Source organism: Syngnathoides biaculeatus, chromosome 4, assembly GCF_019802595.1.
Source record: "Syngnathoides biaculeatus isolate LvHL_M chromosome 4, ASM1980259v1, whole genome shotgun sequence".
Classification (NCBI taxonomy): Eukaryota; Metazoa; Chordata; class Actinopteri; order Syngnathiformes; family Syngnathidae; genus Syngnathoides; species Syngnathoides biaculeatus.
In genome coordinates this window covers 22,991,821-23,008,223 of record NC_084643.1, presented here as the reverse complement: position 1 = coordinate 23,008,223, position 16,403 = coordinate 22,991,821, and the positions used below count along the sequence as shown (strand labels likewise).

Genomic DNA, 16,403 nt, shown 5'->3' with positions numbered 1-16,403 from the left:
ATGGTCCAAACCGCTTATCCTCACAAGGGTAGCGGGGGTGTCGGAGCCTATCCCAGAGCCTATTCTAGCTAACATTGGTAATATTGTGGGGGGGGGGAAACAAGGGAAAAGTATTTAACACAAAGAAAACGATGTGGAAACAGGCATGGAAAGCCAAGATATCATCTAAAATCAAAAATCTATCAATGAGAAATCCAGCCTCTTGTAACTGAATAGCAGATGATTTAGTCCTAATTGATGGCTTACAAAATTACCAAGATGTGAGTCAAAACAAATCTCATGATGGGTAAGAACAAAGAGCTGTCTCAAGACCATCGCAAACTTCTTCACCCTTCTTTGCCTTTCAGCTTGCCCCGTTAAGGGTTGCCACTGCGCGTCATCTTAGATGAATGCATATTCGTTTGGCACAGTTTTACGCCGGATGTCCTTCTTGACGCACCCCCTCTGCATTTAGCCGAGGAGTGAAGCTTACAGCACCTGGTATTCCCAGGCGGTCTCCCATCCAAGTACTAACAAGGGTCAAACCCGCTTAGCTTCCGAGATCTGACGAGATTGGGCGTTCTCAGGGTAGCATGGCCGTAAGCAAGACCAATGCAAGCTAATTGTTATAATGTATAAAAATTGTATCAGATATAGGCCCATACTGTATCTAAGCTTTTGAGCATTTCAGTGAGCACAGTTGGGGCCATTATACTGTACGTGAGTGGAAAGCCAATCACACCATCATAAATTTGCTTCATTCAAGTACTCCTCACAAGAATTGTGCAAAGAATAATCAGAGGAGTTGTCCAAGAGCCAAGGACCACCTGTGGAGAGCTTAAAAAGACTTGATATTAGCAGGTACTGTTGTCACAAGGTAAACACTGAGTAATGCACTCCACCACCATGGCTTGTATGCACTTTCACTACGCAAGACCCCATTGGCAAGAAAAATACACAAATAAAAAAGCAAGTCAAATCTTGTTTGAAACTTGATGAACAACATCTGGAGAAGCCAGTTAAATATTAATGAGAGCAAAATTGAACTGTTTGAATGCCATAATGTACACCGTGTTTGGAGGAGAAATGGCACTGCCCAACAGTGAAGTTCTGAGGATGTAACATGATCGATGGTCTGGGGCTACTTTTCAGTAAATGGTACTGCTAAACTTCAAATTATTGCAAGAAGGATAGATAGCCAAATTTACCGAGACATTGACAAAAATCTGCTGCCATCTACGAAGATGATGAAAATTAAATGAGTGTGGACGGGATAATGATCCAAAGCACGTTGCCAACAAAACTTGTTTGGTCTCAAAGAAAATAAATGGGTAAAGAAGGCAGAATGGCCCATCCAATCACCTGAATTGAATCCAATTGAACATTTATAGAAAGAAATGAAATTCAAGGTTCATGAACGATGCAAACGGAACCTTTAAGATTTGAAGACTACTTGTGTGGAGGAATGGGCCAAAATCACACCAGAGCAAAGCATGTGATGATTTTCGCCATACAGGAGGCGCTTGAAGCTGTCATTGCAAACAAAGCTTTTTGTACAAAGTGTAGTTTCCTAAAAGGGCTAATCTTGACGCATCATTCCTTCTTTGCTTGCACAAAAAAGGGGGGAAAAATAATCCATGACACAGGTGGTTTGTTCAAAGATAACTGGTTGACTCGTATTCAAACAACAACAAAAATAAAATAAATAAAATTGTTTCCACATCAAATGGGCAAAGCAAATCCAGGTCAATGAACAAACATACAAATAAAATGATGATGATGATGATGATGATGATGATGATTATGGTCAAAAAAACTTTCACCCAATCATCCATAGTTCCACTGTTTGTCTTTGTCCGTCTAACCTTCATTCTTCCTCCGGTTCATTCCGTCATCACAATGTATCATCACCATCATGTAGCAAACCTTAAATCCTCATTTTAAATACCACAGAATCCAATATACAAATCTGTGTGGGTGACAAAACCACTGCAGTTCCGTCATTGGTCAGGCAATTGATTACCCGTATCTCCCATTTTTTTCTTTGTTGAAATTACCCAAGAAAAAACACACAGAAGAAAAGAATTTAAGCAACCAGTGGCAGTGGCAAGCAGCAATTCTGGAGGGCTGGCAACCCCCTTCCCCGCAGAATATACAATATATATATATATATATATATTTTTTTTTTTAAATTATTATTTATTTTATTTTTTTAAATTGGCATCATGACATGCTGTTTGTACAGGAGGCCATTGGAGCCCCAGGAGATGGAATCCAAACGGAGGTGGTTGGTATGGGGTTTCATTTTGGGGAAATGACGGAAAACCTTCTGTAGTTAAAGTTATGGTGAAAATGGATTGGAAAAGTTTGAAACCATCAGATCGTTGAAAGAAAACAAAAGAAGCAGAGGAGATACAAGCGAAGGACCCTGATGTACGAAGACAGCTTTATTCTTGACGATAATAGTGATACTCTTCTTTTACAAGGAGACGGATGGTTCCAACTTCAAATCATGGATAACCTCTCATGTAACGTTTACCACTTTACAATGAATATAATGCTTGTAACTGGTGCTCTCCAATTTATTCCAAAGGATGCATTCATTATGTGGTTTTGGAAGTTTCCTGCGGTACTATCTTCAAATTGCAAAGCGGCCACCCAAATCCAAGCTGTGCTGTTTTTTCCTCCCGCTGAATCAGTTATGCGTTCAGTGCATAAAATGTTTATTTCTCTGACTGTGCTCCTGGAAAATGTACAATTGCGCTCGAGCAGCATTGCTGAAATCATCTTCCCAGCTTCATCTGTCACGTCTTTGGCTATTGACTTGTCTTCTTGTGTAATCCTCCCATTACAGGCGAGTCTTTGGTCTGGATGCACTTCAGTGGATTGCTGTCTCAATAAGTGAGCGAGATGCAAAGTGACACGGACACCCACGTGCAGCGCAAGCATGGCAGAAGCATGCTGTACAAAACGCATAGGAGCATTCTGCCGGTGGAACTGTGTAATGAACACCGAGAAGCTCATTTTTCACAGGGAATGCAAAATCTCTGATCCAGGAATATGTGTCAGAGCTCAGAGGCAACAACCTGTGCGGCTCCAAATGCTGTTCATTCATCATGCTCGGACTAGCGGCAGGAGAAAATGGACCCATATATATTTGCATCTTCCGTATGAGTGTATTATAAACCTGAAGTACAGCTGCTTGACTGAGGGAGTAAACAGCAGAGTGGTGTGTTGCAGAGTTTGCCCTTACAAGGACACCAAGCCTGAAGCACCTGTTGGGATACTGTTGCTTACATGTTACCTGCTCTAAATCTACTAGGTCAAAAACCAACTAGCCTTTAGTTTATCTCCTATTTTCTTCTCGGCAGTAACACATATTTTTTTGTTATGTGATTAGGCCAGTTTTAAAGTAAACTTATAAAAGATTTTACTGAATTATTATTACTATTATCTGTAAGGTGTGACGATGGAGAGTGTTGGGTGGAATACTTTAGAAATGCAGTTGGTTCCGAGTTACCCTGTTGAATACGTATCAGTCGTCTAGCTATTTCGATTACTTCCTCAAAGTAATATGAATAATTTCATTGAATTAAATCTTGATTACTTTTCTTAAATTTGAGCAAATGGAACAAAAGGACCCTTCCCTGTTTCGTCTTCAAAAATAAGTGGATTAAAACCATTGTCATGATCCTGCCGCTCCAGCCCGGGCTGTGCGGGTACCCGCGGGCTCGCGCTAATTGGGAGGCACACACCTGCGCCTCATGCGGGCTGATTATCCCGTGTATATATAGGACCCCGATGACGATTGGTGCCTGGCCAGATCGTTGAGGTTCATGTCCAGTTCCAGCACTCTCGTATCCCTGATCGTCAACCCATGTGTACCGACCTTCACCTGTTCTCCGACCGACCCCGTAAGCCTGACTCCTCTGAGACTTTTGCCTGCCTTGATCGATCTCCCGTGTACCGACTCCTGCCTGCCCGCTCACCTGCTCTCTTCGCCCGACGTCCCAACTACCGCTGCTGCACCTGACTGCCTGCCCGATCCCCGACCATTTAATAATAAATAAATTTTTCTCCGAACTACCTTGCATCTGACGAATCCTGCATTTGGGTCCTACCTTCGTTCCGATGGGTCGTGACAACCATAGAGCAATATTTTATCATTTCTCGTGTACAATGCGCCCTGAAGTATAATAGCCACCCCGAAAGTTGACCCACCAAAAAATCAGGAAAACCCGCCTACCAAAGTAAAATACACCATTAATTTGCTTCTATCCATATGTTCAAAACATTGGTTTTTTTTTTCAAAGAATAATCTGTTTCACAATCATTATTAATAATACCTGCTAATCTTTGTGCAGGCTCTGGCTCTCCCGTAACCCTTGTGAGGATAAGCGGGTCGGATAATGGATGGATATTTGTACAGCTATCTATCTATCTATCTATCTATCTATCTATCTATCTATCTATCTATCTATCTATCTATCTATCTATCTATCTATCTATCTATCTATCTATCTATCTATCTAATCTTACTGTATACAAATATCGCATTTATCAATTAGAAGCTCATGCAAATGAATCATGTTACTCACTGTTACTCAGTACTTGAGGTTTTTGTTTGTTTGTTTTTGGACTAAGTAATTATTTGTAGGACTACTGTTTATTTTTATTTCAGACCATTTATTTTAAAATAAAATGACTTAACTACCTTGTGAGGGGCACGGTGGAGCAACTGGTAAGAGCATTGGCCTCAAAGTTCTGAAGAACAGGTTTCAAATCCCAGCCACGCCAGTTTGGAGTAAATCTTTATCGTAATGTCAATCAGTAATTCAGGTAACCCAACTATATAATGTATGAAATTAAAGAGATTTTTATCATTTTCAATTATTTTTTTAATGTAAGAGACCCCACACGTTTATATATATATATATATATATATATATATATATATATATATATAGTCGTGTGTTTATTGCTCTTACAGTCTGTGGTCAGTTGAGCAACACAGCATATGACACTCATAATATCTTAATATCTTGGTCTGCCCTCCAAACGAGAACTCTCTCATCAATTCACCTTTGAGAGGTACGTATCATACATGGGGCATCCACGCTGCATTAAAATACCAGGAAGAAGAAAGAAAAAAATACAGGCGAAACTGCAGCACCTGGATCACCTGGTAAAGCGTCGGCCTCACAGTCAATCCTGGCCCCGCCTGTGTGGAGTTTGCAGGTTCTCCCGTGCCTGCGTGGGTTGTCTCCGGGCACTCCGGTTTCCTCCCACATCCCCAAAACAAGCAACATTAACTGGATGCTCTAAATTGCCCCTAGGTGTGATTGTGAGTGCGACTATTGTCTGTCTCCATGTGCCCTGCAATTGGCTGGCAACTAGTTCAGGGTGTACCCCGCCTCCTGCCCGTTGACAGCTGGGATAAGCTCCAGCACTCCTCGTGACCCTTGTGAGGATAAGCGGCAAAGGAAATGGATGGATGGATGGATGGAAGCAAATGTTGTCTTATTTGGTAACTAACTCCCTACGCTCGTCTTGTCGTGAAACATATCAGACTCCAAACATCAACATGTAAAAAAAAAATGCTAAAATAGGTAACTGTTTCATACATCCAAATCCTTCGATCACACTTCACTGCTGTACTTTCCAGAGACCCGAGAGAATAAATTAGGCCCGAATGAATTGAAGATGCAAAAAGACAATAAAAGAGGGGAGGGTATGGGTCAGAGTGCTGTGTCAGTGTGTGTAATGAGTGTAGGGCGCTGCGGCGGCAGGGAGGTTGATAGATTAGGCAGGCGTGAACTTAACACCCCTCCTTGCCACTGGGAGGTGAAGGGGGAGGGCAGAAGGCGCAAGACTCAGATAGAGTGGAAGGAGAGGGAGATGACAAGGCCTATCTCAGTGATGGAGTAGCCATGCTACTCTTGGTTGAACACCGACATTTGCTTTCATTCTCATCCTTTGCCTTTTCAAACCCTCAGACAGGCGTGATGACTTTCGAACACAGCTCATCTTCACCAGGCTCGTACGTTGCAATTAAATTGCTCCTCTACCCTTAACATCCTCACAGGAAGCCACAAAGAAATCAACCAAATATCACAATGCATACTTGAACGTGCAACTCATTCTAAAGCCAGCTCGAGCTGCCAGCTGAATATCGATGCTGACATTAACCTAGACATTGGAAAAGTATAGTGGTCACAAAGGGTGATCTGTAAATAAAATATGGGTTGTAGTGGTGTGTGTTTGTGGGAGCGGGTGGGTCACAACCTTGTTTGTGCTATAGGACATCTCTTTGGTAATTATATTAGTATCACGTCCCATCGGAACGAGAGTAGGACCCAAATGCAGGACTCGGAAGATACAACGTAGTTCAAGGAGACACATTTATTATATGCAGAGGTAGGGGATCGAGCAGGCAGTCCGGTGCAGCAGCGGTAGTTGGGACGTCGGGCGAAGAGAGCAGGTGAGCGGGCAGGCAGGAGTCGGTACACAGGAGAACAATCAACGCAGGCAGAAGTAACGAAGGAGTCGGGCTTACAAGGTTGGTCGGAGAACGGACGAAGGTCGGTACACACAGGTTCGATCAGTGATACCGGAGCACACGAACGGGACATGAAGATCAACGAACTGGCGCCGGCCAGTTGTCATCGCGGTCATATAAATCCACAGCATAATCAGGCTGCATGAGGCGCAGGTGTGCACCTTCCAATCAGCGCACCTGCGCGGACACCCGCACAGCTCGTGTTGGAGCGGCAGGATCATGACAATTAGATGATACAAGATATTACAAGTGAAAATTAATTTCCTTTAGTGTACTTTTTTACAGACCTACTATAGTGTTCCCTCGTTTATCGCTGGGTTTACGTTCCAAAAATACCCATATTAAATGAAATCTTTCATGTGGAACTTGATTTTTTTTCATTATATAGTTTTTCTTTTATAGGACGTTTCATTTTAATTTTTCTCATTTACAGGATTTTTCCAGGGGGGGGGACAATAACGCAGTCGAAGATCGTTGGCCTCACAGTTCTGAGGACCAGGGTTCAAATCCACCTATCTAGAGTTTGCATGTTCTCCCCGTGCCTGCGTGGGTTTTCTCCGTGCACTCCAGTTTCCTTCCACATCCCAAAAACATGCAACATTAATTGGAGACTCTAAATTGCCCCTGGGTGTGATTGTGAGTGCGGCTGTCTGTCTCCATATGCCCTACGATTGGCTGGCAAACAGTTCAGGGTGTACCCCGCCTCCTGCCCGTTGACAGCTGGGATAGGCTCCCCCACTCCCACGACCCTTGTGAGGACAAGCGGCTTACAAAATGGATGGATGGATGGATGGATGGATGGATGGATGGATGAAAGTATAAAACAGATAAGTTATACTCTTTAATTATTAATGGTATAGCTTTGGAGTCCCGAGTTGTGACTCTTTTTTTTCTACAGTTTGTGCTTCTGGTGTCAATTTTGGTCTTGTTGGCTCTTAGCGTGGCTTTTGACACGGTAGATCACAATATAATGCTAAACAGGTTGGAAATGTGGGTAGGACTAAACGAAACGGTCCTCAAATAGTTTAGGTCCTACCTGGAAGAAAGGTAAAACAAAGAAAGCTTGAAGTCTTGTATGTGTCAAGCAGACCAGGAAAACCTCATCCATGCTTTCATCTCAAGTAGACTTGACTACTATAATGGTCTTCTGATTGGACTCCCCAAAAAGAGTATTAAACAGCTGCAGCTCTTTCAGAATGGTGCACCTCACGTTCTGACCAAAAGAAAGCGGCCAGAGCATATAACTCCAATCCTAAAGTCCTTGCACTGGCTTCCAGTCACCTTTAGAAGAGATGTCAAAGTTCTGCCACTGGCCTATAAATCACTAAATGATTTAGGCCCTGAATACATGAAACAAATGCTTACGGAATACAAACCCAGTAGCGCTCTGAGATCGACTGACTCAGGTCAAATGGTGGAGGGCAGGGTCCAAAGCAAACATGATGAAGCAGCATTTAGCTATTACGCTCCACACAAATGGAGTAAGTTGCCAAAAGAGGTGAGGTCAGCCCCAAGTGTGAATGTGTTTAAATCCAGGTTGAAAACTGTTCCTTTTTCTCATGCTTTTTAGAATATACCTACTTTTTGATCATATTACTTGCATTGTATGCAGTTTTAATTGTCTTTTTAAAATATTTTGTCTGTCATTTTTTTCATTTTTATGCCGTTTTACATGTTTTACCGCTTTATTTTCAAATGCCTTTAATCATGTGAAGCACATTGAGTTACTTCGTGCATGAAATGCGCTATACAAATAAATTTGCTTTGCTTTGCTTCTGCTTGCTCATCAAAAGCCATTTGTTTTAAGATTGAATAAGACAGCTTCATTTACCCCCAGAGGGTTAATTTTGTGATTTTGACCAACAACACAGCTGCAAAAATTATTCTTTTTGTTCTACTTTTTAAAATTGATTCATTTATTATTATTATTATTATTATTAATAATAATATCAGTGACTGCAATTGGCTGGCAACCAGTCTTGGGCCACTTCTTGCACAAAGTCAGCTGGAGTAGGCTCCAGCTCCCCCACATACTAATGGGGACAAGTGCCGTACAAAATGGATGGTTGGTTGTCGTGGTGACTGTAGGACAGAAAATGTGTTTAATTAGGGTTTCTGTTGTTTGTTTGTATGCATCCTTAGGATAAATACTAAAAGTTAAATTTACTGACTCTCGCCTACAATCCACAATGGCAAGAAAAATGTTTTCACAAAAGGTAGTTTTACTCATTTTGTCTGTGCCGTTGTTTTGAACGTGTCACAATATCATTCAAAGATCAAGTTTGGAGTTGTTGTCCGCATAAACAGTGATATCCCACTGAATTAAGTCTGGGGTGGTTAAGTCCATCTCAGGTCCTGGCAAAATGCCCACCCTGATCTGCACGTACACTGCATGCAGTATCTAAATTGCTTCTCTGGCTAATGTGATGATAAGTAACCAAACAGGTATGGCAGCATGCTTGCTGCAGTCTGTGATTCATGAAACAGTCCACAGATATGAGAGGTATGCTGTATTTTTAAAAATAGTACAATGCCCTATTATTCAAATCGAAAGGAAAAAGCGGACATTCTTCACTTGCTATGCTTACACACCCTCGCGTGGACACGTTTTGCCGCAATGAAGTGCAACGTTGTCAAATCGGTTAATGAAGGGAGGCACAGAAGATAGTTTCTGTGTCCCAAACTGCAGTTGTGAAGCTATAGCGATGTGCACCGAGGGTGGTACCTGTGGAGTAAAGGGCACACACAGCTGGTGTGAGAGTGTGTGCAAAAAAGTGAGGACATACAGTAAGCGGGTTTGCGTAAGCGGTTACAACAGATATATACAGAAATATTGTTGTGGAACAAAATTTGTATCTGCACACAAAAACAACAGTCTGAACAACTTACAGTATGTTTACAAGGCAGCACATAAAATCCTGTCAACACTTGTCTGCAAGGAAACTTGTAGTACAAATATCAGTGTCAGTAATATATTTTGTTCTGCAGTGAGAACAGGCTTTCTCAAAGAACGTCTTTCTTGCAGTCTACATTTACTGGTCCCTACAGAGGAAGAACTAGATTTTTAAAGACGGGAAATGTATTTGGAACTGGGTTTCGCGTGATTTATGACTACATCTTTATAAAAAGCAACCTAATTACAGGAGCTATTAAAATTGCAAGCAGCCAAACCAATTAAGTTGTCTGGCTCTCAGAGTATGTTTCCATTCAGGCTTCATCAGGAGTTACAGTTGTTGTTTTTTTTTGTTGTTGTTGTTTGTTTTTGTTTTGAAATACACTAATTCTGTCAATGTAGGCAATAAACACTCGAGGTGAGCTCCAGACCACACTCTCTGAGACCAAGACTTGCCTGAGACAAGAACTCGAGAAAAGACATTTGGGAGTCGAGACTGAGTCAAGACTAAAACCGAAACAAGAGAAAGATCATGAAAACCTATTAAAAAAAAAAAAACAAAAAACATGACAAAGTTGAACAGCTAAAGCACATTCTCTCATCAGTTTTAAATGTTTTTTAAAAACATATTACAGTCAATAATGTTGTGTCTGGAACTCTTTCAAAACTTTTTTTTCAATCTTAATATTTTATACATCTTCAATGCCGTTAAAAGGACCAGGATTTTAAACTCAGTTTAGGCTGCTGGCAGATGATCATAATGGGGCGCTTGGGCCACAAATGGTCATCACCACATTACTTCACCTGAAGGCAAAAAATAAAGTATTGATTGTTAAATAGAAATATTCTGTGATTGTGAGTGTGACTGTTGTCTGTCTCCATGTGCCCTGCGATTGGGTGGCAACCAGTTCAGGATGTACCCCACCTCCTGCCCGTTGACAGCTGAGATAGGCTCCAGCACTCCCTGTGACCCTTGTGAGGATAAGCGTCTAAGAAAATGGATGGATGGAAATGGAAATATTTCAATGCACAGTATAAATAGTAGTGATATTGATGTTTCATTCATCTGTTTTCTGTTTTAGTGAGGCAACATCCACTCGCGGTGAAAATATTTTTGCCAATTGACTCTCATTAAAACTTTGACATGTACAGTCAGCTGCTCAGCAATGCCAGTGATGCGGCCACAGTAAGGTGGAACATTCCGACACCCGAACACCCACAGGTCACATCCAACTGGGAGATCCGTCTCCATTGAGGCTGAAGCATAGAAAAAGACTCTCTCTGTGGATGTCCACATACGCTGCTCCATGGCACACTTTGAAGCCAAAATCTAACCAGTTGTTCCACCGTGCCACCCTACAATTTGACAATTATTTGTAATTAACAAAATCCAGACAATACTTTGTGTCGTGACCATACGGGTAGAAGCGAAATCATGCATTCTAAAAATGTATTATACATAGGTTGAAGGGTTTTCCAGAATTCTGAGGTTAAAAGTATTATACACAAGAAATCCCAGTATTTCATTGTGTTGAGATGATTGTTTGTTGTCATTGTTTTTTGTTTATTAGTCATTGTAATGCTTGTCATGCTATCTGGTCTGGTCTATCTCACGGGCAGCTACGTCGCAGAGACTAGCGAAACTGATCAGTCTCAGTGACCCAGGAAACCAAAATATTGCTTGCGTTCTTACCTAGAATATGTGTGGAAGAGTTCTCCAGACAAAATGAAAACTACTTCACTGGGAAGTAGCTGATATAGGCATATACCGTTTATGCAAGCCTGGGACCTGCGTGAGGCATTTTAACTAGTTTATTAACATTCACACTCAGAATGTACTACACATTTTCCCATAATGAAAACTGTTCATATAAACACCTCAGTCAGAATAAACAAGTCAAGTTTGTACGGAGTGTCATTTGGTTTCACAGGGGTGCAATATTCCTTTTTTCAAAACGATTGGAAACATTTTTTAGTCACGTACGCCATGAGTCCAAATGTGTCAGAGACGTCAGCCTTTGCATGTGTAATTACGGTGGCTAACGACCAGACCGCATATTTGGCAGACATCTTGTTTTTAACTACTTCCATCGTTTTCATTGATATACACGTGTAAAATATCACTCGGAATGGACACACTTTTGTAGGATGTGCTTATAATGACAACTGTGGGAATCATTTTTTGTCACCATTATTTTAATGTGACATTTACAGCAAATCTGGCAAAGCAGAGGTATCTGTGTGTAAGAGAAAGTGAGAGATCGAGTGGAAGAGCTCGGGGCACTTTGTCTGTCTCCACGGGCGTTGTACGAGGAGAATATATATATACTGTATATACATACCCATTATTTGTGTGTGTGCATGCTCATGTTGAAGTAGACAGATCGAGATATCCATACAGCTTTGGGTGACGATATTTTGCAGTTTGGTGACATTTGGTGTTTATTTAAAGGACTACTCTTATCCATAAAAAACTAAAATACTGGGGGAATTGTTCCGAGATTTGAATTTAATTTTTGTTTTGTGTCACTATGTGACGTTAAAATAAATCTCAATAGCGAGCGTATGTCGAGTCACCGAAAGGTCTCTAATGAAAATGAACGTCTTTTGACCCGACCCGGCTCATCTTCAGAAGACATCCCTGAGATGTCTCCACAAACAGCAGAGCCTGGATTGGCCATCAGGTCGCCAACTCATCACCAGGTCAGTGAGATTGGGCTCGGTTATTTTGCTCACTAAGTATTTATGCCTCAAAAGAATCTAGCATTTGTGACTTTCTTCTCTATCCTTGCACCTGCTGTCATATGAGCTCTACCTGGTCTCATCTTTTTTCCCCTTCAGTCCCAGCCAATCAACATTTTCCCCTTGTGTCCTCCGGAGCCATCTCTCATCTATATGCACACAATGGAACTCACAGAGTTTACACTCGTCCTTATTATGCATGTGGGTCCACACGTACAAAACTTTCATTCTCGCTTAAAAAACAAAACATAATATGTGGGGAAAATTGGCTTTTTTTTTGCTGCTTCTTTGCCGTGTAGCTCAAGTCTTACAGTGCATCATTGCTTTTTGTTTTCTCTCAGTGAGGAGACCATGAGGGAGGCTGCGAATGAGCTACTGTGTGAAGATGAAGCTATTTGCTACTGTCACAAGTCTCCCGTTGAGGACGGATGAGAGAGCTGGAGAGGAGAGGGAGCCTCAGAGGAGTGGATAGGTTCATCCATCACAACCATGCAGGACTGACACATCAAAAGATGGAGTGCGGAGCGGGGCCTCTCAGCTGCGAGGGGCCAGGGAACACGAAACAATATTTTTGGGCGCCTGTCAGACTGTCCAATAAAGGAGGTCAATATATGAACTATCTAGCACTGATGTAATGTGCCTCATAAATCTGCTTTAATTACTTGGTGCGGGGACAACCATTGGAAGCCAGCGTCTGGATTTATAGCGTCTACACTTGGCATCTTAACGACTCTGTGCTTTTAATATCATTACCCTGTAATTTATTATGCTGCCAGGGTGCACACCCAAACTGTCAGCATAACTCTTGTTTATTTATATCCGTTTAAAGGCCACTTCTGTGACACAGGCATTTAGCACATTTGAGTTGGGCTTTAATCATTCGTTCTAATGAGGCCATTTTGCTGCAGTGTCCTCTGGCCGGCTCCGACTGTGTCTTGACGTTCAGGCCGAGCTTTGGGAAGCCGCTGAGGTGGGAAGATAGTTTGCTGGGTCATAGTGCTGTGGGTCTGCTTCCTGCTCCAGATTCAGTGCCCTGCTGTAGGAGGCCAGAGCAACGCTGGGCATGAAAGGCAACATTTAGCTGGGAACCTTTGCTAGAAAATCTCTTTCTATACTTCCCATGTCAAAACAAAAAAAAAAAAAAGAAGACCGAAAGGCTTTCCCAGCACTCTCCCTTTTCCTCTCCATCTCCCTCTGTTCACCTCTCATTACCCTTCGTGACTTATTTATTCTATTCATTTGGTTTGCACTTCCTCTAATTTATCCTACTTTACTCCTTGTCTGACCGCTGAGGAGAATGGATGGATGGAGGGTGAAGGCAAGGGGGGAAATGTCAGGTGGGAGAGTTATAAAAAGGGTTGAGGACAGAGTTGGATTTCCTGCTGAGATGTCAAGCTAATGGTTTTCAGAGTAGGTTCGATGCTGCGCCCAGATGATCGTCTTGTTGCGCCCTTCTCCTTAACACTGGCAGCATGGCCCTTGTGACAGTGGCGTATTCGTTTTGCGTCGCTCTGCAATCTGATACTGCTGAACCTGCCATCTTACTAAGGATTTGATTAATGTTGTCCCATTTGGACCCTGTAATTGGCTGCGACTGGGCTGCTGTATAATCAGGCGCTCTTATGCAGAGCAGCCAGCCATTAGAAAGGGAGGGACGGAGAGAAAAGGGACCCTAGGTCCTAACGAGCACACTAGTTAATTCAAGAAGAAGTACGCAGGTGACACTAACTGATGTTTGCGATGACATAGCGCCTCTTTCCCCTCTTCTTCTTCACTCCTCTTCTTCTCTAATTCTCTTCTTACAAACGTTAAATGTGAAATGGGACACTGGTGCTGTGATGTTAGCTATGCACTTTCATTGTTTTTAAGGAGTGATAACTATTTACAGTCGCGTGTAAAGTGATGCGCAGGGATATAGCCCCTACAGATGAATTGAAAATCATATGACCTCAAAGTTCACTGGGTTTTGTTATGATAATTTGGGATCATTTTTGTTTGTTTGTTTGTTTGTTTTGTTAAACAAAAAAGGCTGGATAAAAGTTTTGAGGTGTATTAATTCAATATGTTTTTTTTTAACTCTCATGCTTTTCAGTTTTTGGGGGGAATGGACTCATTCTTTTGCAATATTCTGAAGAGTCCCTCTAACTCCTTGCATAATCTAAAGCATACTATTAATTTTGAAAATTGGACAGAACATATTGACATTAGATATGAATAATTAAGGAAATGGAATAAAGAATTAAATATGTTTATATTTTTAAACTACTTAACATGCTATCTGAAAGTCTTTGGCTACTTTCTTGTCAAGTCTGCATTCACCAAATACAAAAAAAAAAAAAACACTTTATTCACATTTTTTGGACTATGAATAATTCATGTGTCACATGCAATATGAGCTAACCAACATTAATTTTTTAACAATATAATGGATGTAATGTTTTGGGTGAAATAACAGGGTTCTTTTCCTGGCAATACACACCTTGACAGAGAATTAATTAAAAATTTCCCAACAGCAAAATTAATTCTTCATAAAATTAATTGACAACAAAACACATCCCTTAAATGTTCCGTATTTGACTTTAAAAATAAATATATATATATTTCAGAACTTATAAATACACTACTTTTGGGTGAGTTGATGACAGCAATCATAAGCGGGCTGTCTGTCAACATGCCTCATCTTGATTGCAAGGATATGGTGAGGACGGATGTTCGGTTCAATACAATTCTCGTGTGGACTTGATCATACCAAAATGTGTTTAAGTTCTTCTGGGGAATTGTTGATTTATTGGTTTGAATATATTCATACTTGATTACTCATTTATTTTAGTTTAATTTAATTCTTTTAATTACACTATTACTTAGAAAGAGGCTCCCGGCTTGCGTTTCACACTTTCCCCAGCTTCAGTCAGAGCAGGACATATTTATTTACCTATGTAAACACAGTCAAGCCAGCAAAAAAACAAGGATGGAGGGTTGTCACTTGTAAAGGCAGTTTCAATTTGGTGCAAAAAAAACAAAATAATGATAATATTTGGGATTCTCCCTAATCATTACACTTCTGGTGTGTTGGTAATCATGGATCTCCTGGATCACTCAACATGTTTCCAGGTGTCAGTGATTATTTCCTTATTCCATTCCCTTTTGCACTGTCTTGTACCACTGCTGGCCAACCAGTCATAAAAGCAGAATATTGCCTCCTAAAGCAGCACTGGCTATACGCTAGGACAAGAGGGGGCAAAGCTTCCTCAAACAAATGCTTTGCTCCCAAAAGTGGTGCAATTAGGAGTTTCAAAATAAGTGTAAAACTGCAAGTGCTATGTCGGTTGCAGTACTTGAATGTTGCTGGTTTAACATTGTTTTGATAGATTTGCTTTGTCAAGTTGACTCATTGGTCTTATGGTCTATTTGTACATTTTTTGTCCTTCTTTCTGAGAAAAGCAGACTTACGCAATTAATCATATCTGCGAAGAGACAGGAATTGTATTCAAGTGAAAAATTGAAGTAATCATTTAAAGGGAACAGAATCTGCTATTTCATAAGTTATGCCCATTTCTACGCATACCATTTTGTTCACATCTACTTTGGTGTGTACGTGTACGGCTGCTACCCACGAGTTACGTGTGCCTTGAGTTACCCCGTTCTCCTTGTACACTTCATGAAATCTTTTTGTGATTAAATTGAGTGTCTGCTTTTTGGGGTCAATCAAAAAGTATTAGTCAAAAACTATTAGTGCCTGCTAACAATAAACATTACCTACTCTACTGGTGTGAGTTATTATGCTACGTATCCACCAGATGCGTTTTGGGCATTTCATGTGGTGTGATTACGTAGAAAGTCAATGGAGTTCGCACGGATAGATGTGAATCCGTGTGGGAAGCGTGCGAATGATGTGAATGACACAGATGGCACAGATGACGCGGGCTTGAAGCTGTAACACCTGAACTTGTCCAGGTAGTCATTTTCTCAACGCTTTGGGGAGAGGAAGCCCCGCCCCTTGCGAATCTTACAGCGCTGAAGAAGCGTGGGCACTTTCATTGTGTCCAAATGTGTTAACTGAGCAAACTGAAGAGAAGTATGTGTGGCAAAGCGATCTTTAGCATCCGATGGGTACATAGCGTTAGAGTGAATGTAGGACTGTAGTGGAAGATGCCATGTACCTATTGCTATGTCAGCGTTATGATGAATAATGATAATGAATAATAAAAATAAATAAATAAAGGAAGGTTG

The 16,403-nt window shown here is 41.2% G+C and overlaps 1 pseudogene; it reads right to left on the bottom strand.

The window, feature by feature from the left end:
* Nucleotides 1-465: 465 nt before the first annotated feature.
* LOC133500092 (5S ribosomal RNA) lies at nt 466-584 on the bottom strand (annotated as a pseudogene).
* Between the last annotated feature and the right edge of the window lie 15,819 nt (nt 585-16,403).